A 23,562-nucleotide genomic window follows, 5' to 3' on the forward strand; every position below is an offset into this window, starting at 1 on the left:
AATAACTGTGGGCAATTTATTAGAAACAGGTATACATGTGCAGTTTCAAAAATCAAAAGAAAAAATCGTATTGACTTAGACCAGAACTCTGAGATTGCTTCTGACAGTGGACCTGACCCCGTTAGAAATGACACCGCATCGGACATACCGGAGTCGGAGAGCCCTTATCCCGATGACTGGACAGCTGGAAGAAGGGTTGTTGAACTTTCACATTTGGCAGAGCAAATGAAATCTTGTAAACATTGTCTTTCCCCACTGCTATTACACATGATCTGTGGTGAAAAAAGATGTGGGTTGGGAAGTTTCCTTTACATCCAGTGTGTGAATTGCCCATACGTTAACACAGTTACAACAGGGAAACAACATCGACAGACAGGGAAAGATGTTGGCATGTTAGTGTTTGATATCAACACAAAGCTGAGTTTAGGTATATATATAAAAAAAGTAATATTATATGTATGCAATTATTATGAATTTAAACACATGTTTCATATTACTGTTAAATTGTAAAATGCCAAGCCAAGAAGAACGATATACGACGCCACTCAGAAAATAACAAAGGCGACAAAAAAAGTATACAAAATACTATACACATTAACTAAAGGTTAAACACAAAAGAAAAAGCCCACTCTTATATGTATCGTGTGTATAGTAGATTAGTAAAATCTACATTTAAAGTTGACTCAACAGTGAAAGATGTGTATTTGTTTATGCAGAAACTAGGTGTCTTCTATTCCGTCCGCAATTTCTTGGGAAAGTCAAATCTAAATTTAGAGTCCTGGATAAAACTGAAACTACACCTGTTTGATAAAAATAGAATATGACATTTCTTGTTTGATGATTATTTTTTAAATTCAAATTTCGAAGCGCTCGCGAAAGAGTTTTCTTTTGTTTTGCATTGTGTATAATTAAAGATGATTACTTAGAAGAAAAAAAAGTAGTCTGACACGTCTACCGCAATTTTTACCCTTTCCGGGTTATGGAGAGTTGGCCATTCGAAATAGTGAGAAGTAAAGCAGTGAGAAATAAAATAAGATTCTTACATTTTCGTATCTTTTAAAGACCTAAACAAAAAATCTAAAAAAAATCTTATTTTTATAAATTCTGCAAGACTAGCTACTACCAAATTAACACAATTATATACCTATGGTAATTTTTAACGTACACAAATGATAAGTAATGTTATCGCATTACACTAAATATTCAGTCTGAATTCAGTATTCAGAGTGATTCATTTGCATTATAATTTATATGCATGTTCACTTCTTATGGCACAACACTAGGTAAATGTGTATAGCATTACAGTATGAACAGTATCTACATGTATATATGCATTACACTAGGTACATTCTTATAGCACTACACTAGGTTCATTCTTATAGCACTACACTAGGTACATTCTTATAGCACTACACTAGATACATTCTTATAGCACTACACTAGGTACATTCTCATAGCACTACACTAGGTACATTCTTATAGCACTACACTAGGTACATTCTTATAGCACTACACTAGATACATTCTTATAGCACTACACTAGGTAAAATTGAGAATGGAAATGGGGAATGTGTCAAAGAGACAACAACCCGACCACAGAACAGACAACAGCAGAAGGTCACCAACAGGTCTTCAATGCAGCGAGAAATCCCCTCACCCGGAGGCGTCCTTCAGCTGGCCCCTAAACAAATATATATACTAGTTCAGTGATAATGAACGCCATACTAAACTCTGAAATATACACAAGAAACTAAAATTAAAAATAATACAAGACTTACAAAGGCAAGGGGCTCCTGACTTGGGACAGGCACTAAAATGCGGTGGGGTTAAACATGTGTTTTGAGAACAACAACCCCCCCCCCCATACATCTAGCCAATGTAGAAAAAAACAAGCACACAACAATACGCACAGAAAAACTCAGTTCAAAAGAAGTCCGAGTCCGATGTCAGAATAGGTAACAAAAGAAACTATAAGCAAAATGACAATGATACATAAATTAACAAAGGACTTCTAGAAGTAAATACTGACATGCCAGCTCCAGACCTGAATTAAACTTATTGAAAGATTATGCCTTCATCATATATAGTCTGGAATACTGTATGCATAAAATATGTGAGACAAGTATAAACTTTTATCTTACCTCCTATACATTTCTAAGAATATGATTGGTCAAAAGCAACCACGTGGATACCGTGTATAATCCATATTAGGTTAGTAGGGAGGCGGGGCTTATTTCAATACACGGTTAGAAGGGGTGTTACGACCCTTTATAAAAACAACACGGTGTTGAGGAAAAATCTTTAAAGGTTTCAACAGACAATGCAATCATGATGGTGAACGATTGAAATAAATTAATAAATAGATATTATAGGAAGATGTGGTAAGAGTGCCAATGAGACAACTCGATCTCCATCCAAGTAACAATTTATAGAAGTAAACCATTATAGGTCAAGGTACGGCCTTCAACACGGAGCCTTGGTTCACACCGAACAGCAAGCTATAATATATATAGGGCCCCAAAAATTACTAGTGTAAAACCATTCAAACGGGAAAACCAACGGTCTAATCTATATAAAAACGAGAAACACTAATGAACCACATAAACAGATGACAACAACTGAACATCATATTCCTGACTTAGGACAGGTACAAACAATTGCAGCGGGATTAAACGTTTTAATGGTTCCAAACCTTCTCCCAATGGAAGTAGGTTGAACTGGTTCTTAATACTAACGGTAATCAAGAGGTGTTCTAGGCCACTAGTCTAAATACCACATGTTAAGATAGTCGGTAAGATAAATTCGTTCCATAGTGTGCTAGTGACCTAATACGATATACAGGGGGTCAGTTATTTCCATATGGGAATTCGAGTTTCGCTCTCACCCCATATGGTTAACTATGATCAAACCTAGTGCATAGTGAATCAATTCACACACAGAAGGATACGGCATATTTTGACATAAAACAATGACGGTTTAAATGATATCTTGTGTTTTGTCTTGCTTCTTTTAGTTTCATATAACACACAAACGATTCAGAGAAATCACGATTTTTAATTTTTCTTTTCTTTTTAGCTTATCTCGATGCAGGTATGGGACCCGTTCAAACTGTTAATTTTGTAACAGCTTTAAACGTACCATGCATCAGTCCAAATAATCTCAAATCAAGGGAGAGAGAGATTGGGAAAACAATAGAAGAATATGCACGTACATCTTGTAAGAAGGCTCTAGAGGAGGAATATCTAATGAACAGGTAACTATAATATAGCCCGTTGTTCTAATTAGCCCTATACTATTGTTCTCAAGTTAAGAAAAAAACACACCAGTGATATAGCTATGCAATAAACGCCAAAACAGATACAAACACGCACCGGAAATTGTATGTGTCTTTTTATCAGGCCTTCAAACACGGTAAGTGTATTTGCTCATTCTCGAAGGCCGTTCTGTGACCAGTCCTATAGATGTTAATTTCTGTGTCATTTGTTAAGAGTTGTCTCATTGGGAATCATACCACTGTGACATCTTTTTTATATTGATTTGAACAAGCCGGGGATTGAAATTACAACATGCGTTATTCTAAGCAAGATTATTACCGCAAGACCAACGAGTCGAACCCCCAGCTCTACCAGAAATAATGTGTGTTACATAAATACATCTTACAGTTAATATTTGGTAGAAACCTAGATTATTCTAATTCTAAAGTAAGACTGGTGACCAAAAGGTCGTATGGTGCATGTATTTAACATTTGATTGATTGTTGGTTGCTTAACGTCCAGTGGCAAATATTTCATGCATATTCATGACGATGTTATATTTGACGTTTATTTTGCAAATGACACGAAAAATCACACCCTCTGTTGATTTTTTTTCAGAAATGACAGAACGAATGAAGAAGATACCCAATTGAACAAATCCCTGGATGTTTCTTTTGATGGAGGTTGGCAAAAGAGAGGCAGCGGAAGAAGCTATAACAGCACAAATGGTAATCTATATGTTTTAAAGGATGAAATGTGTCTGTTGTTTCTCGTACATGGTCTCTCTCTCTCTAACCTAGGACTTTTATACTATTATTACTATAATAGTCCCAGCTCTAACCACTGTCATGTACGCTTTGACACTAACCATGCTAACACAACTGTCTAACACAAGTAAATAATGATCAGAGTGCTGATAATAGTATTTTTTTAATAAAACACTACAACTATCGCATTCATACAAATTTTTTGAAACTATACTTCCGTGCAGTTGCATTTGTAAAACAAATATTATGATTGTAAGCAACTTATTTTCCGTCGGACACCCAAACCTATGAAGGTTAGTAAAGCGATCAGAAATATATTAATCAAAACGCATTTCTTCCAGTGGCGGATCCAGAGGGGGGGGGGGGTTACGGGGGTTGGACCCCTCCTTTTTTTTGACGATCAATGCATTTGAATGGGGACATATAGTTGGAACCGACCCCCCCCTTCCCCCCTTTATCCTGGGTTGGGACCCCCCCCCTTTTTAAAAATGGCTGGATGCGCCCCTGTCTTCTGAACCAAAAATAATATATATTTATAAATTCATTCCATACAGTGTGACAACAATAATCTTTATAAATAGACTTTTTACATTTAATATGGAACTACATAGCTATAATTTCATTCCAGGACATGCTACAGTCATTGGTAACGTATCTGGAAAGTGTCTACACTTTGGATTAAAATCCACTGATTGCCGGAAGTGCAATTATATCGATGAAAAGGGTGATGCCAGAGACGAACATGACTGCCGACGAAATTATTTTGGAAGCTCGAAGGCAATGGAACCAGCATTAGCTGTTGAAATGGTAGGAACTTTTTAATATTTTATACTTTTTACTCATCGTCGTACATCATCGATATCGATATCGTCGTCTTCGTCGCAGGGTATATATCATTTTGAAATAAAGTTTAAATCAACGATCCCATTATCATATTGTCGGAGGTATGACAGTTAGTCCTTATTTGTTATCATTTCAGCCGGAAAAAAAACAACACACATGATTGTTTAGGCACTAATTGTAGTTAATCGTTAAAAAAGTATCTGTTGTCCTCATATCGCCAAGGTGAAAGATACGATAGAAACAAATTCTATAAACCTAACGTATACTACTAAAATTTTTTGTTTGGTCATGTAAAATTAAAAAAATTTCAGGTATTCGTAGGAACTGATGTTCTGACGTTTTTAGTTTTATTATTCCACATTCTCTTCTGCAGGTTAAGGACATAGAGGAAATGGGATACATGGTAAATTCATTGACAATGGACGATGACACCACTACAATGGCAAGGTTGCGCCAAGAAGTTGACCATGATGTCATTAAACGCAGTGATTCCAACCATTTTCGTAAAAACTTTACAGGAAATCTCCTACAGTTGCACCAAAAACACAAAAGAAACATATCTACATCTGTAATAGATTATTTTGTAAAGGACATGCTGTACGCAATTAAACAAAATAAAGGGGATGTTGAAAATTTAAAGTCTACCATTGATGCCATTGTACCACACGCATTTGGAGACCACAGTCTGTGTTCCAGTTGGTGTGGTTACATCAAAGATCCGACCGGATACAGGCATGGCAAGGATTTAAAAGGAGAAGAATTGCAACAAGATATTCAAACTGCATTTTCAAAATACAGTGATAATACTAACAAATTGGCCAATCTTGGTAGTTCCCAAAGCAACGAATCACTGAACTATATCATTTCAACAAAAAATTTAGCCAATACGTTATGCCGCTACAGCCTATTACCACAGGAGCGTCAAAGGTAACAGGTTTAACAAGAATAGGGAATGTACTTTACAGGAATGGTATACCAGTACCACACCAAAACAGAAAAGAATGTTTGATAGAGTTAATCACTTGGTTACCAGAAAATGCTGTGTTGTTTGGACATAACGTTAAATCTTTTGATTCAAAAATTATCATTAAAGCTCTGACGAATGAAAACTTGATTAATGATTTCAAAGCCAAGTGCAACGGATTCGTAGATACATTACATGTGTTTCGAGCTGCATACCCCGAAAGAAAGTCAGAGAGAAAAAGCTTCAAGCAGGAAGAATTGGTAAAGGATTTCCTCGGCGAAAACTTCACTTACGATGCACATAACGCATTGGGAGATGTCTTGGCTTTACAGGAACTATTCAGAAAGCCAGGATTTTCTCTTGTTCGTGTACAACCCCATAGTTTTTCTATTGATTTTGCTTATCAGGCTTTGATAAATGTTGAAGTGTCCAATAAGAACTATGAATCGCTGAAAGTGCTGCCGATCTCAGAGGGTATGACTAAAAAAATGGCTAGATCCGGACTTAACATTCAGCATTTAAAACTGGCTTTTAGACGAGGAGGAGTAGATGGTGTATATAATGTCATGTCAGAAGAAATATACGGGAAGGTCAGAGTTACAAAGAACAAAAAGATTTTAGTTGCTGCTGCACAGTTTATAAAAGACGAAATAGAAAATCAGGAGACTGTCGTATGAATTAGATATATACATTTTATTTGGTTCGTCCATCTGTCTGTCTGTTCAATAATTTATTAAACACAAACCACTTCAAAAGGATGAGTAGGGATTGGATAAACTGTTGTGTAACAAATTAACTAAATATGCTGATGTCCATATAGAAACTTTTGTTGAAATTTTATATTTTGTTTCAGAAATAAAACTTAGTATACATTGTATTAGGTAAAAAAGTTTGAAAATACTTTTTGTGAGCGCAGATTCTCAAAATATGAGTATGACACTGGTCAATATTTAATTGCTGATGTACTTCATATTAAGACTTGCATTTGTATAATGAATCGGAGTGCATTAATAAACCATTTTGTTTTAGAATCTCGGGTTCTAATATACATCTTTGTCCAGGAATTTAACCATAAAACAATAAATAGGAGTACTGTTTTACATTTTGTCAAGTCTGGGACTTTTGTCACCGGGGAAACTGGGTGACTTGTGAGGTTGTGTAACAAAAGCCTGACTGAATGGCCTCTTGTTACTGAAACTGTGTGATGCACCTGATCACAGAATGAACGATTGCTCTGAATAGCAATGACACTTCTGAGACTGAAATTCTGGTGAAAACTGACTCTTGAGACTCTGGAACTAGCGATGAATAAATCAATAATTCAGCATGGATACTTTTATTACAGATGGACTGTGTTCAGTGTAAAGTCCTGAGTCCAAATCTTGCTTATAAAAATTATAAACAAGTATTTATACACAATTGAATTGACAAGTATAGACATAACAAATAACAATTAATTTGAGTAATATTGTTCACTGACAAGGATTAAACTATTTTTAGAACTTGAAGAATAAAGTTAATTTACTAATCTGATTATGATATTTAAAAATATATAATAATGAAAAAGGTATAATGTCATTAATTAGCTAGTAGAATAAAACATGTCACTCAATCTCCAAACTGAAAATTAAATTGCATATCAAAGCATGTTGATTTTAAGTCCTGGATATTAATTGTAAATAGAAACGAAAATATAAAATTAAATGAATTTTAAAACACATAAAAATAAAGTCTTAATTATCAAAATTGAGAATTTTATATTAAAGTCCAAAATATTAAACTGAAGCTGCATTTTCCCTGGTCACACTTTTATGGATTTCTATACATTTTTTCCTTATTGTTGAAGGCCAATTGCAAACGGCGCACCCTATATACAGTGACTTACAACAACGTCCTTTGGTCTTCGTTTGATATTTGTGTCCTTGGAAAACCATACATATACATTTCATTCTTTTATATATATATATATATAACGTTTTTCTTCAAAGGAAAATTGACCCTTGAAACTCTTTAACATCATAATAGCTGATTTTCCCTCCTTAGTATCCTTCAAGGGTGGACTTTCAACACTCTTTCTAGTCTGTTCCGTCCCACACTTGACAGGTAAGTCAAATGATTGTTATTTTCAATATTTACTAAATATCTCCACTGTAATAATGCAATGTGTGTGTGATCTTTAAAATATGTGAGTGTGGGTGTGATCTTTAAAATATGTGAGTGTGTGTGTGTGTGATCTTTTAAAAACATAAATGTTATAACAATTTGGTAGCAATCATGTTATACTATAGTATTAGATTATAGACCAATAAAAATATGTATGTAAGGTATAATATGTTGTCAATTTCATTTTCCGATATTGAGTTTATCAATTAATTCTCAAATTATTTGCATTTTATACACGGGTTCTTACATTGACCTGGTTTATTGCAACCATGAACACTCACAAGATGTTATGCAATTTTCTTATTCTTAGCCAGCTGTTCTTGCATATACTGAACAAATAATGATTGAAGAAAATGGTTCTTCAACTCTGTTGAACCGTAAAAAAAAGAACAGTTTTCGTGCTTTTATCAAGGAACAAGGCTAAATTTTCTATGCTGGAAATTTGGTAATTTTGTATGTAGGTCTGGGTAGTGTTCAAAAAGTGCATCATAAAAAAATAAAGAATAGAAATAAAGGGGGGATATAGAATAGAGAATTATGGGGTGCTAATTAAAAAAGATAGAGAAAAATGAGCGAAATCAGAATAGAGAAAATAGTCTAACATTTAAAGAAAAAGAAAAAGGAGGACCCCCATCTAGACCCTGTTGTAACGCGTGAATGTGATTACAAGTAAAAAATGTATTTGTCGGAAAACCTTATTGCGCTAAATATCTCGCATTTATAGACCCGAATATTGTAAAGATGAAGAGATGCAGAAGATTAGGCTTACTTTCATGACTAAAATAACAAACATGTAGAAAACATTAAATAAACGATTTGCGACATTATTATCCACCTCGGCACCGATTTATTTTGTTAGGTTCATTATTCTAGCAACTCTGTGTTTACTCGGATGAAATATTTCTGCCTGTCACTTTAAATTAGAAATGACACAAAAGGTGTAGACAACTATTGTTTTATTTTCACAAACTTAAAGTACTTACAATCTATATCCCTTCTGAAAGGATCATTAAATCAACTATTGAGAAATCACAAACTCATGGATGGAGAGAACTAATGAAAGCCAACGATTTCTGTCTTTCACTCACAGCACATATATTTTACCTATTTCTATTTTTTGTGGAGCAAAACAAATGTCTTTTAAAATTATAATTGGTGTAAAAAGAGGGACGAAAGATACCAGAGGGACAGTCAAACTCATAGATCGAAAACAAACTGACAACGTCATGGCCAAAAATAAAAAGACAAACAGACAAATAATAGTACAGATGACACAACATAGAAAACTAAAGACTAAGCAACACGAACCCCACCAAAAACTGGGGGTGATCTCAGGTGCTCCGGAAGGGTAAGCAGATCCTGCTCCACGTGTGGCACCCGTCGTGTTGCTTATGTTATTACAAATCCGGTAAATAGTCTAGTCTTGAAAAGGGAAGGGTATTGTAGTTACGACATAAGGAACATATCCGATATCATCTGTGAAACGGTTATTCCATAACGGTCAACCAACTCGTGATGGCGTCCGTAAAATTTACGAAGGGATGACTTCAACTTCACCATTTGAAACTCTTGGTTTAATAGCTTCCTTGTGAGCAGCAATCCTCTATCAAGGAAATCATGATAGGAAACACAAGCCCGGGAATATCGTATCAATTGGGAGATATATACTCCGTATGCAGGCGCTGTTGGAATGTTGCTACATAGAAATGGAAAGTTCACAATTGGGAAGCTGAAATCATCTCTTTTGTCGTAAAGTTTTGTTTTCAACCGACCCTCATTGTCAATTTCTAGATGTAAGTCAAGATATGAGGCAGACTTAACTGTATCTGTAGTATCCTTTATCTCTAGTTCGATGGGATAGATTCGTTCAACATAGTCACCAAATTTTGTATTATTTAGTGAGAGAACATCATCTATATAGCGGAACGTAGAGTTAAAGGATATTGCTAACTTCTTATCTCTCTTCCTAAGAAGCTCCTGTATGAAGTCAGCCTCATAATAATAAAGAAACAAGTCGGCAAGAAGAGGGGCACAATTGGTTCCCATTGGAATTCCGACAGTCTGTTGAAAAACACGTCCTCCAAACGTAACAAATATGTTGTCAATCAAGAAATCAAGCATCTTGATAATGTCACTTTCAGAGAATTTTTTGTAAAAGAGGCGGAAGATGCAAAAGGGGCCAAAAATAAACTGAGTACTTAATTGACAACGCCATGGCTAAAAAGAAAAAAAAACAAACAACAGTACAGAAAACACAACATGAACTAAAGACCGAGCAACACGAACCCAACCAAAACGGTATATATTTCCTATCAATTGAAATCTAGTACGGTTGAACTATGTATAGCGTCGAAATCGTTGCGGCGACGTCAATAACGTCGTCGTAATTTTTTCCATTTTTTACACTGAAGATTCAACTTTAACAGGATATAACTTGAAAAGTAGCACGGTTGCTAAGGACTTTCTTTGCACCAATCGATTCGTCATTCATTTTCGAATCGTATATTAACTTTTAAAAAAATTCTGTGGACTAATAAAATAGAAAATCTTGAAAATGTAACAATTCCTGCCGAATTTCACGGTTTTCCCCTATATAACCTTTGTATTTTCGGCAAATCATGCCGTTAACTTCAACAGCTCTTATCTCAAAAACGAAAACGGTTACCCCCTTTTTTTATTTCATTTTCTGATGTATTTTTACAAGCAGAATACACATGTAAAATTTTAAAAAATTCTGTGGAATAGTTAATTGCGTACACTTCGCCTTAAATTGTCTTTAAAAATCGTGTTCATGATTTTGACCGGGCTATATATTTTTTCGTGAATTTTAGTTCAAAGTTGAAATTTTGACTTCTTCATTTATATACAAGAGAGGCTTCCGGTCAAGATTGTGCCCTTTTCATCTAATGTATTGATAATTATTTTTATACCATTTTATTTGTTATTAAATTGTCTTTAAAAATCATGTACAAGATTTTGACCGGGCTATATATTTTTTTCGTGAATTTTAGTTCAAAGTTGAAATTTTGACTTCTTCATTTATATACAAGAGAGGCTTCCGGTCAAGATATTGCACTTTTCTTCTAATGTATTGCTAATTATTTTTATACCGTATTATTTGTTATTAAATTGTCTATAGAAATCGTTTTTAAGATTTTAACCGGGTTATATGTTTTTTCGTGAATTTAAGTTTAAAGATTCGAAATTGGATTGCCAGAGTCACGCTTAACAAGGATTCCGGTCAATTTTTTGGTCATAATGATTATCAAAATTATTTTTTTTTTAATTCAACTTATAGAATATCATATAAGCTTTCAAAATCCGTTTCAAGTGTTAATTTATCTTAAGCAGTTCCAGAGAAATTACTTATAATATAGCAATTTTACACTTCCGCGTTTTCCCACTTCCGCAGTTTAGACCCTCCCCGCGTTCAGGTCTTTAGTGTAACCCCTATCTGTGAAATGAAAGTAGGACCAAAACACGGGAACACGAGGCGATGAAATTGTCGAATTGAATTTAACAGAGTAGGCTGACATATTTTCATAGTTGGTAAAACATTTAGTTTGAATGAATATTAGGATTTCAAAATCTGCTGTAGTCAGAAATCAGATCCTACTATTTATAAACAGTGTATAAACACAAATTTTTGCTCTGAATATAAAATGATTTAGCCCAAATAATTATGACGTCTTGAAAGGAATGAAGGCGTCACGGAAAAAAAAAAATAGCCTTTCAAGACGTCATAATTATTTGACTAAAAATGATTCTATGTCTGTCTAAGCAAAAAATTAATATGAGGCAGATGTTACCTGTGGAAGAGGGTGAAGTTTGATCATTAAGCTATGCAAATCAGTCTTGCTTTTTTTTCAAAATTAAGCAGGTTGGGGAAGCTCCTCATAAATGGGTATTATACACTGAAATAGCTACTGTTCAGCAGCTAACTCTAAAACCAGTCAAGGGTCTAACTTAAATAAGTTATTAGAGAAAAATAACATACATTTGTTATTGAGGGCTAAAAAATCAAAAATCTGTGATAACATATGTATGTTACATGTTTCACAGGGGCATTATACATCCTTTATTTTGTTAAATCGAGTACTAGTTCTATTGATATTATAATTATCTTTATGTATATTAAACTTTAGAAAGATATAACAGCCCATAGTTTGCCAATCATGCATAACACACCCATGTTATTACAGAAAAAGTATGCCTGTAATAACTAAAGGGTGTTATTACAGCTTCTCTACATCTCTTCAAAGCCTTTTCTCCTACATATATCACAATGTAATGAGGTAGTATAAATATTTCTAAGTTTTATTGTGGATTTGACATTCCCGCCAAAATGTTACAGAACAAAGGAAAGCATGCAGAACAAAGAAACCTCATTACATGCTCTTATCATTATTGTAATAAATAATGATAAGAGCATGTAATGAGGTTCTGCACAAGCTTCCTAGTCATTCCCAAGTGTCTCATGTAATAAGTTAAATGCCTGTAATAACTAAGCATTGTTATTACAGCTAAGTTATTACTTAAAAGCCTTGTCTCATTGATTTACCATGGTTGATCAAAAATGTATTAATTGAATTGGAAAATTAGTTTTCAAGGTTATGTATTAAGTTACTGCGCAAGTTTCAAGAATTCCCAAGTGCCCACTGAAAATAAAAATTTTTATGGTACATTTAACTGATAACAAACATATGTTACTACATAATAAGAGAAAGTATCCATAATAACACATGTATGTTATTTTTCTCTAATAACTTATTCAAGTTACACCCTTGACTGAAAACAGGTATAATTTTTCCGTGATAAAAAATATATACTTTGGGTTTGAAGATATTTGATGTCATGGCGCAAACATTCAGGTGCATGTGTAACATAAAATATTGTCCTCCATGAAATATTGTCCATTGGACAATATTTCATATAAAATATTGTGGGCGGACACTAGACTATATTTAATTATGAAATAGTGTCCTTGTCCATTAAATTTTGTCACCTCCTTCTGGACAATATTTCACTATGAAATTATGTCAATGACAATATTTCACTGTGAAATACTGTCCATGAAAAATATTTCTTAATAAGTTATTTCAAAATTTAAATAGTTCACAAGCATGCAGCATGCACATTTTTAGATTTCTAACTGAAATTATTTTGTAAAGTAAGTATTTTATATTTCAAAATAATATTTATTTTAACATATAAATTAAGTTAGTTTCAAATTTTCTTAGATGCTTTAATTATAGATTAAAAAATTGTCTAACGTATGTTCCATTGTACTACATCATATTGTATAAAATATAAGTTATGTACCGACAACCACTTATGTATGTTCAAAATTGAATGTACGGTACTAATAGCTTTTGTAAATACTAGATTGACAAAACGTTTTGTGACGGCGTTTTGGAGGTACAGGAGTACAATGCAACTGAAATATTAATTTGTCTTTATTTGTTATTATCAGTCAAATACAAGATCATTATCCACCATGATATATGTTGATAACCTCCCCTTCATGAGACAAAATTTCATAACAATCTGTCTATGAAATATTGTCTCAATACGGTCTCTCAATACCTCCCTTTAACCGGACAAATTTTCATAGCATTCATGTCATTCATCTGTGAAATATTTTCTATATACAAACAAAATTTCACAATGGAAATTTGTCCTTCTCTGGACATTTTTTCATAGATGAGGATAATATTTCATGATACGTAGTCATGGAATATTGTCTTGGGGGACAATATTTCATAGGACAATATTTTACTTTACATATGACAACATTTTGCCCCAAGACACCAACTGTCCATGACTGAAATATTATCTGGATAAAAGTTACATGTAAAAGCCTTGAAAAATAAGTATTTGTAGAGGCCATTATCTGTGTGCATTTAGTTTTCATTTGAACTATGGCTCTTAATAAAGGGGAAAATGTTGCCATTTATAAGAATAGTTTTACCATTATGTAGAAAATTAATGCAAAATTTGATTTTGTATCACTGTAAATTGATTCCCAATTTTGGGTATATTACAGTGACAGGATTGCTTCCCTTGATACTTGGCCAGCATAATATTTATAATTATGAAATAGTGTCCTTGTCCATTAAATTTTGTCACCTCCTTCTGGACAATATTTCACTATGAAATTATGTCAATGACAATATTTCACTATGAAATTATGTCAATGACAATATTTCACTGTGAAATACTGTCCATAAGCAGTTAAGCTAGGGCAGTACGTAATAGTTATCCCTTGAGGACGCTGTGTGTCAGTGTAAGATCATCCCGATGGCCACAGGCCAGAGGGTGATCTTACACTGACACACCAAGTCCGAATGGGATAACTATTTTACATTCCAGCTGTTCTAGATTAGATAAAAAACCATTTACGCTTCATAAAATCTAGTTTAGAACGCCACACAATCATTATAATATACTTTATATATTACTATATAGTATATACCCTTTATGAGCCCCGAACACAATGTTTAAATATGTTAAATTAACAGAGAGTTTGTATCCAGTCATCCTGGTGTAGTGGTATGACTCATGGGTCTATATGCTAAAGGTCTTGAGTGCGATTCCTAGCATAGACACTGGATTTTTTTTTCTATACAAATTTTGATAGTTAGTCTTTTCCGTATAAATATTTCTAAGTTTTATTGTGGATTTGACATTCCCGCCAAAATGTTACAGAACAAAGGAAAGCATGCAGAACAAAGAAGCTCAAGCTAGGGTGATCTGGTAGGGGTGATCAGGCTCAGATCACCCCTGGTAGAACAAAGGAGCTGGGATGTAATTCTTGAGGTCAGTTGGTTAGAGTGCTCAGTTGTAACATGGAGGTCCTGGGTTTGAGTCCCAGAAGAGACAATGTGATTTTTAATAAGAACCATGCTCTAGATGGTTACATTTGGGGCCCAACTAAAAACCCACCAGGGTGTATGTTGCAAGAATCATAATGGAATGATGATGCTTGAGGTGGGGGAAGTGTGACAGGATTGCTTCCCTTGAATAGTAGATACTTAGCCTGCATTAAGCAGTTGAGCTAGGAAAGTCGGTACTTCTTTAGCTTCGTTGGTTAGAGCACTGACTGACTTGTAATACAGCGATCCTGTGTTTGAGTTCCAGAGGAGACAATGTGAATTTCTAGTAAGAACCATGCTCTATGGTTATAAATACCAAAAATGGGTATAATACTCATTTTTGAGGATCTTTCCCAGATTTTGCTACTGTTATGAGTACTTGGTCTTCTATTTAATACATTAAACACAAGTAACTGACAATTTGGAGAACACCATCTACGGAAAAATACAGTTAATCACCCATCATTTAATAAAACAAATATATATTTATAACAGCTTGCACACTGATATGTTCCAAATTTGCAGAAGCTGCAGTCCATGCTAGGATTTTTTTCTTTTTTTATGACACAACAGAATATGACATCATTATTTTTCCTTGTCATGAGCAACACAAATTATATGTGAGACAAACTGCTAACCCCTTTCTGTCACATGAGTTCACATCCAGTTTTTGTCTTGCATTGACGGAGTCAAAAAGTGAGACATAGGTATGCTATTTCTGGCGGCGGCGGCGTCAACAATGTATTAGTTTGTGATTAGGTCTAGTTTAATGTGAACCACTAGTGGTTGGTCAATGATATTTGGTATGCAGTTGTATTAGCACTGGCACATCTCATTTCCATGAAGATTATTTGGCCCTGCCCCCTTAGTCATGGTCTATTGACTTTGAAACTTTTGCTTAGTTTACATGTATTAGTTTGTGATTAGGTCAGTTCAAAGGGATTATCACTAGTGGTAAGTCAGTGATATTTGGTATGCAGTTGTATAAGCATTGGCATATCTCATTTCCATGGAGAATAATTGGTCCCGCCCCCACAGTCATGGTCTATTAACTTTGAAACTTTTGCTTAGTTTACATGTACTGTATAGCGGGTTTTTTTTCGCGGGTGTTAAATTTCATAATTTAGGGGCAACAAAGTATATGAAAAATTTTGGTGATTTTTATTTTGGCAGATTCTTAATTTCCCAATTAAATTTTTTGGCGGATACTGAATTGGTTGCTATTCAAAAGTTGTTAAAAGTGACATGCAGAAAACAGATAAACATATCTTTGCTGAATGATGTCTTATTTATTGAATATATCCAGATACAGTTATTCAATAAAATACCGGTAATATGAATATTTGTCACAGGTGTAAACAATTCTTGTAAATGTTACGGTTGATAAATTACAAAATTGACCGGACCTTTGATGTACTAATTAGGTTATAACATTATCATGAGTGACTTACAACTCTTATATAATTTGACACTAATTAAGAAGGGTAAAATACCTAACAGAGAACCTTACATGCTTATATTATTTGACACTAAATAAAAAGGGTATGCATATACATTGTTTAATTAATACTCATGACGTCCTTTTATAGAATACTTGTATGTACAGTGCCCTTTGGCATTAATGTTGTTCAAACAAACACATACTGTTATTGACCTGCCGACCGAGGAAAAAGCGAAAATAAACACCCCGCGAAAATAACCCGCAATACGGTATTAGTTTGTGATTAGGTCAGTTCAAAGGGAACCATTAGTGGTAGGCCAATGTTAATTGGTATGCAATTGTATAAGCATTAGCACATCTCATTTCCATGGAGAATATTTGGTCCCGCCTCCTCAGTCATGGTCTATTGACTTTGAAACTTTTGCTTAGTTTACATGTATTAGTTTGTATTTAGATCAGTTGAAGATGAACCATTAATGTTAAGTCAATGATATTTGGTGAGCAAATTTATTGGCATTTGCAAGTCTCGTTTCCATGGAGATTATATAGCCCCGCCCCCTCATCATGGTTCATTGACTTTGAAACTTTTACATAGTTTACAAGTCAATGTTTGTGTTTAGGTTTGTTGAAAGGGAACGACTTATGATAAGTCTATGGTAATTGGTTTGCAGTTGTATTAGCATTGGTACATCTCATTTGCATGGAGATTGTTTTGCCATGTACCTTCAGTCATGGTTCATTGACTTTGAATATTTGCATAACTTACATGTTAAAGTATTGCTATTTTAATTTCAACATTAGCATTATCAAAAGTACAAAAAGGTGAGACATATCTCTGTGTTAACAGTTTATTGTGCTCAATCTATAGTTTTTTTGTAGTGTTTTGGGACCGGTTGTATGTTGGTTTGTTTTAATGATATTAAGATACCCTGCTCAGAGTGCCATTGTAATGAAGGTAGGAGATTGTCCGCATAGTTGTTGTGTCTGTATGAAGGTCAAAAAGTTGTATACTGTAAATTCAGAAATTATGCAATATTTTTTTCATGCGAATAATGCAACTGGTAGAGTATATTGCAATAACAAGAACTCGCATTCTGTAATCTGATAAATATATCTTAAAGCAGTTTTTCCTGAAATCACAATAATTAACCTCACATGTTTGTCCAATCTTCAAAAATCGCAATAATAAATGCACACAATAATTTCTGAATTTACAGTAATATGACATTTTACTATGTATCTGCTTATTTTTTTACACAGGCAAATTAAGCAAATGGTTTGGTTTTAATAGCTATTCAACCACATTTTTCTATTTGACCCCTCACCCTAATGAAAACCTATGGTAAGGTGATGAATTATCTCAGAATTAAAGTATTCCATGGATGCCATCATGATACAATGGGATTTGAACCAGCCACTCCAAGAACTTAAGGCAGCTATCTAACTAACAGAGCCAAAGAAGATGTTCCCTAACTTAGCCTAGTTAATATTTAACTGTGTTGTCTGTTTTTCTCCAACTGATGGTTTTAAATTAACCCCTTTGTATCTTCTTCCTTTTTTTTAGCTTTCCTAGATCAAGGGCCAAGAGAGCTTTTCTCCTCGCTTGGCATCTGTTGTTGTCTGTCATCTGTTTTACAAAAATCTACTCCTTTGAAACCACTGGGCCAATTTTAACCAAACTTAGCCACAATCATCATTGGAGTATATAGTTTAAAAAATATGTCTGGTGATCCTGCCTGCCAACAAAGACATGGTTAAAAATAGAACTTAGGGGTAAAATGCTAGTTTCATGTATTATCTTGAAAATAGCTACCGGTAGACGGAAAAAATCTGACAGGGGCAAAAATATTCAGAATTTTATGATACTTTCCATTTCACCAAAACGGTCAGACAACTTCTTATATGAGTTATTGCCCTTTAATGATGAATTTTTCCCATTTTTTTCTCATTTGCCCATTATCTTGAAAACTGTAATAGATAGAGAGAAACTTAAAGGGCATAAATGATCAACAACAACAAGTCACATTGATAGACCTTAAAAAAAGTGTGAAATCGCCAAAATTGCCAGTCGACTATCTGACTTATTGCCCTCAAATGATGATTTTTACCAATTTTTTTACATTTTTGCCTATCTTGAAAGCTATAATAGATAAAGAGAAACTAAATGAGGAAAAGTAATCAGCAGGCAAGATCTATAAATTTGTCAATATGACTGAAATTGCCGGCTGGTTATTGCCCCTAAATGACATTTTTCACCATGCAATGTATTTTTTTTGCATTTTTTACCAAACTATTGTGGATAGAAAAACTGTAAACAGCAAAAATAATCAACAAGAAAAGATCAACAAATATGAGATCTCAGTCATGTTAGTCATGAATTATATTTTAGTCTTCAAATTGTTGAAAAGGCACATAGCATGCATAGATCGATGTGATTGACACAGGTTCTTTAGACATGTTAAAATAGAGAGACAATGAGAGATTAATTTTATTCATTGTTATTTTATTTTTAAGAGACAATTGTTAACAGTTGTACAGTTGTATTGATCCCCAGTCCATACTGCTTTTGTCACAGGTCAAGGAGTAATTATTATCGTCTTTCTGTCCATCAATTCTTCTGTGTTTAATATATACACTAAAACTCAAACGAAAGGGTTCATACTTCTAAAAGAGAGGCAAAAGATACCCAAGGGACATTCAAACTCACAAGTCTAAAACAAACTGACATCGACATGTCAAAAAAACCATAAACAACAAAAAGACAAACAACAGTATACAAAACACAACATAGGAAACTAAAGACTGAGCAACACGAACACCACTGAAAAGCGGGGGTGATCTCAGGTACTCTTGAAGGATAAGCAGATCCTACTCCGCATGTTGCATCCATCATGTTGCTCATGAAGAACAAACTGTGTGATAAGAATAATTTGGTAGGTCACATTCGAGGAAAAGAGGACAGGATTGTGGTAACAACAATTGGAACATATCCGTCGTCATCTATGAAACATAAATTCCATAGCGGTCAACCAACTTGTGATGGCATGAAGGGATGAATTCAATTTCAAACATGGAATTATTTAAATCTGAAATGATTTTGAATTCTGGAAAATTGATAAGAAATGTATGATGAAAAATAACCCAATTTAGGAGGGTTAGCCATGCATGCATGGCTAAGGGGGGTTAGTTAGTTCATACTGAAATATTATTGAAAGTATAATCTGAACCTTAGTCATGCACGCATGGCTAACCCACTTTAGTTCGGTTAGTTTTCATTATACATTTCTAATCAATTTTCCAGAATTCAAAATGATTCCAGATTCAAATAATTCCTTGTTTTTACCACTAGGAAGTCTTGGTTTAATAGCTTACTTTGTGAGCAGCAACTCTATCAAGGAAATCATGATAGGAAATGCAAGCTGAGGATTACATGTATTTGTCATCATATATTATTCTTTTGCCATACTATACTGTAATGTTGATTTGACAATTATTGTGGAGTTAAGGGACTTTGACCAGTTTTGTACTATTGTAATTTACACCTTTGAACAAAACTCCTATGAGATCATGAGCATGGTAGCTTTCACTTTACTTGGTAGGATTGTTTGTCATCAAGTGCATTTTACCATACTATACTATATTTGTTCATGCTAGGACCTTTTATAGCCTATTATGAAGTTTTTCTAATGGTAAAAGTCTGCACAGGGCTTTATCATGTGTATAGCATATAGTTGTTAACATCCTTATCTTTTGGTCTCTGGTGGATAGCTGTCACAAGGGCATTCATACAACATCTCTTTATTTTTTATTCCCTTAATTTGATTGCCAATTTTGAAAGAGTTTTTTGACCAGCTTTCATCAGTCTTATACAGCATCTGAGGAGAATAAAATTGAGAATGGAAATGGAAATGCGTCAAAGAGACAACAACCCGACCAAAGAGCAGAAAACAGCCCAAGGCCACCAATGGGTCTTCATCACAGCGAGAAAATCCCGCACCCGGAGGCGGGCTTCAGCTGGCCCCTAAACAATAATGTATAACGGGTACTAGTTCAGTGAAAATTGACATCACACTGAACTCTGAAACATATAAATGAACCAAAATTAAAAAAACATACAAGACTAACAAAGGCCAGAGGTTCCTGACTTGGGACAGGCGCAAAAATATTATCACACTGAACTCTGAAACATATAAATGAACCAAAATTAAAAAAACATACAAGACTAACAAAGGCCAGAGGTTCCTGACTTGGGACAGGCGCAAAAATGTGGCAGGGTTAAACATGTTTTGTGAGATCTCAACCCTCCCCCTTACCTCTAGCCAATGTGGAATAAACAAACACACAGCAATACACACAGTAAAATACAGTTCAAAAGAAGTCTGAGTCCTATGTTAGAATAGGTAACAGAAGAAACTAAGCAAAATGACAGAAATCAATGTGAATTAACAAAGGACTACATGTACTAGCAGTTACTGACATGCCAGCTCCAACCCTCAATTAAACTGATTGAAAGAGGGAGAGTTTTGTTCACTCCTTTTTAGTGATATTCTGATTATCTATTATGATCGAAAATCATCAATTATTGGTAATTTTTTATCACCCTGTAATAGATTATGATTTTCAATAATGGATACTCTGGTATTCCATAAAAGTAGACTTAAGAATATCTAAAATGTTATTTTTTTTTGTAAACCTTCTGACACTTTTCTGTAAATGTCAGGAATCCTTTAACTATCCATAAAGTATCCATTTTGTGCATATACGCTCTATTTTGGGGTACAGTACTCTTTATATATATGTTTGTGTATGTTTATGTAATTCAACCTTTATCATGTTTATACTATATACATTATGATATGCACAAGTATTACATAAGGAAAAGTATGTTACTAAATTCCTACATTATTTGCACATAAATCAAAAACATATTATAATCGAAAATCAAATCAGAGCTTGCTGTCTTATTATTCTGATTAATTAATTATAATTTTCCAGTTGATTCCCAACAATGCACCTTGTGCTAATTTGTAGTCTTGCATTTTGAAGTATTTTTATGCCCCCGCCGTAGTGGAGGGGGCATTAAGTTTTACCCTTGTCCGTCCGTACGTCCAAAAGTTGGTTTCCATTCTCTAACTTTAGTTTGCCTCAACAAAATGTTATGAAACTTATACACAATGCTTATTACCACAAAGCACAGATCAAGTTTGAACTTTGGTGGCATCACTTAAACCGTTGTAGAGTTATGTCCATTTACAATTGAAAAAATTGCTGAATTTTTCGCTTCCGTTCTCTTACTTTAGTTTACCTCAACCAAATGTTATGAAACTTATACACAATGCTTATTACCACAAAATACAGATAAAGTTTGAATTTTGGTGGTGTCACTTTAACCGTTCTAGAGTTAAGCCCCTTTACAAAAGGAAAAATTGCTGAATTTTTGGTTTCCGTTCTCTAACTTTAGTTTGCCTCAACCAAATGTTATGAAACTTATACACAATGCTTATTACCACAAAATACAGATCAAGTTTGATTTTTGGTGGTGTCACTTTACTGTTCTAGAGTTATGCCCTTAACAAATGGAAAAATTGCTGAATTTTTCGTTTCCATTCTCAAACTTAAGTTTGCCTCAACCAAATGTTATGAAACTTATACACAATACTTATTACTACAAAACTCAGATCAATAACAAATTTGGGTAGCATCACTTTTACCATTCTTCAGTTATGTCCCTTTATAACTTTATATGATATGCAAGCGGGGGCATCATCTGTGTCCCATGGACACATTCCCCATTTATTTTTTCCCCTGATTTAATTTTTATTTTTTTATTTATATTTTATTGGATAAAGCACATATGATAAATATGACATTGCCTAATCCAAGTGTATAACATACATGACATATACAAGATGACAAACAATGTAAATAAAACATAATGCATAACAAGAGAAAATTGATTTAATTGCAATCTACAATATGTAACACTGTAACAATATTGATTGATTGATCGGTGATTGCTTTACACCTTATCAGCACAGAAAGGCTATATTGCTGCGAGAAATATTTCAAATGTTTTAACAAAATACAGTTTTAAAAATCAGACAACACTGTAACACTGTAACACTAGAGCTAGATTTATTGTTCTGTGTTTACTTTATTGAATGGCATTGATGTGCAAGTGTAATAGTGATTAAAATAAATCTGAAATGATTAATTAAGGTTTTGGAGATCACACCTGCCAGGTACTGTAAGCTCCAAATTGCTAATATCAGATTTATTAATTTTGCCAACATCAGTTTCAGAATTACCTTTGCTACTTTCTGTTGAAGTTTGACCCTAGTCAATCTTTCTTTCATCAATGTGGTGTCAATTACTATTTATCCTCATGTTTATAATAGTCAATCTAGATTAAATTCTTAAACTTTATGGAAAAAGAAAATTTGTAAGGAACTAGAATATGGTTGACAGCAGGTCATTTTTTGAAATCACTGGTTATTTTTTTTTAACCTGAATGATGATTGGAAAATCCTGCTTTAGTTGAAAAGTTACTTAGTTTGCCTTTTAGTTGTACTTGTTTTATTCATGTGGTTTTGCATACTGTGGATTCATTTATATTCATGGATACCAATTTTAGTGGATTGAGAAAAAAATGCATTCTGGTGAAAATTTGATTTAGTTTTTTGGCCAAAGTCTACATACAGGCCTATAGAAAATTTATGTTTCGTTGGACATTTAAATTCTTGGTTAACCTATACCCATGAAAATTGCTTTCACTAAAATAAAAATGAATTCACATTATCTAATGGTCATTAGGAATTTTCAAAATATGAAGAACATGGTACAATAATATTAATTATAGATAGATTTTTTATAATGGACATAAAATATTTAGGTACAATGTATGTTTTATGGACTGTTGTCTGCTATAAGGTCCATATTTTCATATCCATACAGAACACTCAGCTGTTGTATTTAATTGTTCTACTAAATTTTATGTACTGTTGGCCATAAACTACAATTAATTTCCTTTTATTATCCAATATTCTCCAAGTTCTTTCTAACATTTTGTCAAACACTTTTTTTTTTAAAAGAGTTTTGGATGTGTAATATACAGTTCAAGTTCCAAAATATATCCAACATTTAGAAAAATTGATGCTTTATATATTTAATTGAAGATATCCATCCATGACACAAAAGCAGTACACAGCAAAACACACCAAAAGCTAAGGAACAGCACTTTTATTGCTGTTCTTCA

At 33.7% G+C, this 23,562-nt stretch overlaps 1 protein-coding gene and 1 long non-coding RNA gene across 4 annotated transcripts in view; both read left to right on the forward strand.

Moving 5' to 3' along the window:
- Nucleotides 1-4,665: 4,665 nt before the first annotated feature.
- Nucleotides 4,666-5,497, forward strand: LOC127699056 (uncharacterized). Its single transcript, XR_007981056.1, has 2 exons — nucleotides 4,666-4,828; nucleotides 5,238-5,497. It is a non-coding gene; the product is annotated as an uncharacterized LOC127699056 (long non-coding RNA).
- A 5,941-nt stretch (nucleotides 5,498-11,438) lies between these two features.
- The window catches only part of LOC127698941 (uncharacterized), a 278,817-nt gene continuing 266,693 nt past the window's right edge, over nucleotides 11,439-23,562 (forward strand). The window contains exon 1 of one of the 3 annotated variants that reach the window (XM_052202712.1): nucleotides 11,439-11,540. The gene's annotated coding sequence lies outside the window, so the exon portion shown is untranslated. The remainder of the gene's footprint in view (nucleotides 11,541-23,562) is intronic. The other 2 variants (XM_052202711.1, XM_052202710.1) reach the window with 2 other exon arrangements.

This window comes from Mytilus californianus, unplaced genomic scaffold (genome assembly GCF_021869535.1).
Source record: "Mytilus californianus isolate M0D057914Y unplaced genomic scaffold, xbMytCali1.0.p SCAF_4, whole genome shotgun sequence".
Taxonomy (NCBI): domain Eukaryota; kingdom Metazoa; phylum Mollusca; class Bivalvia; order Mytilida; family Mytilidae; genus Mytilus; species Mytilus californianus.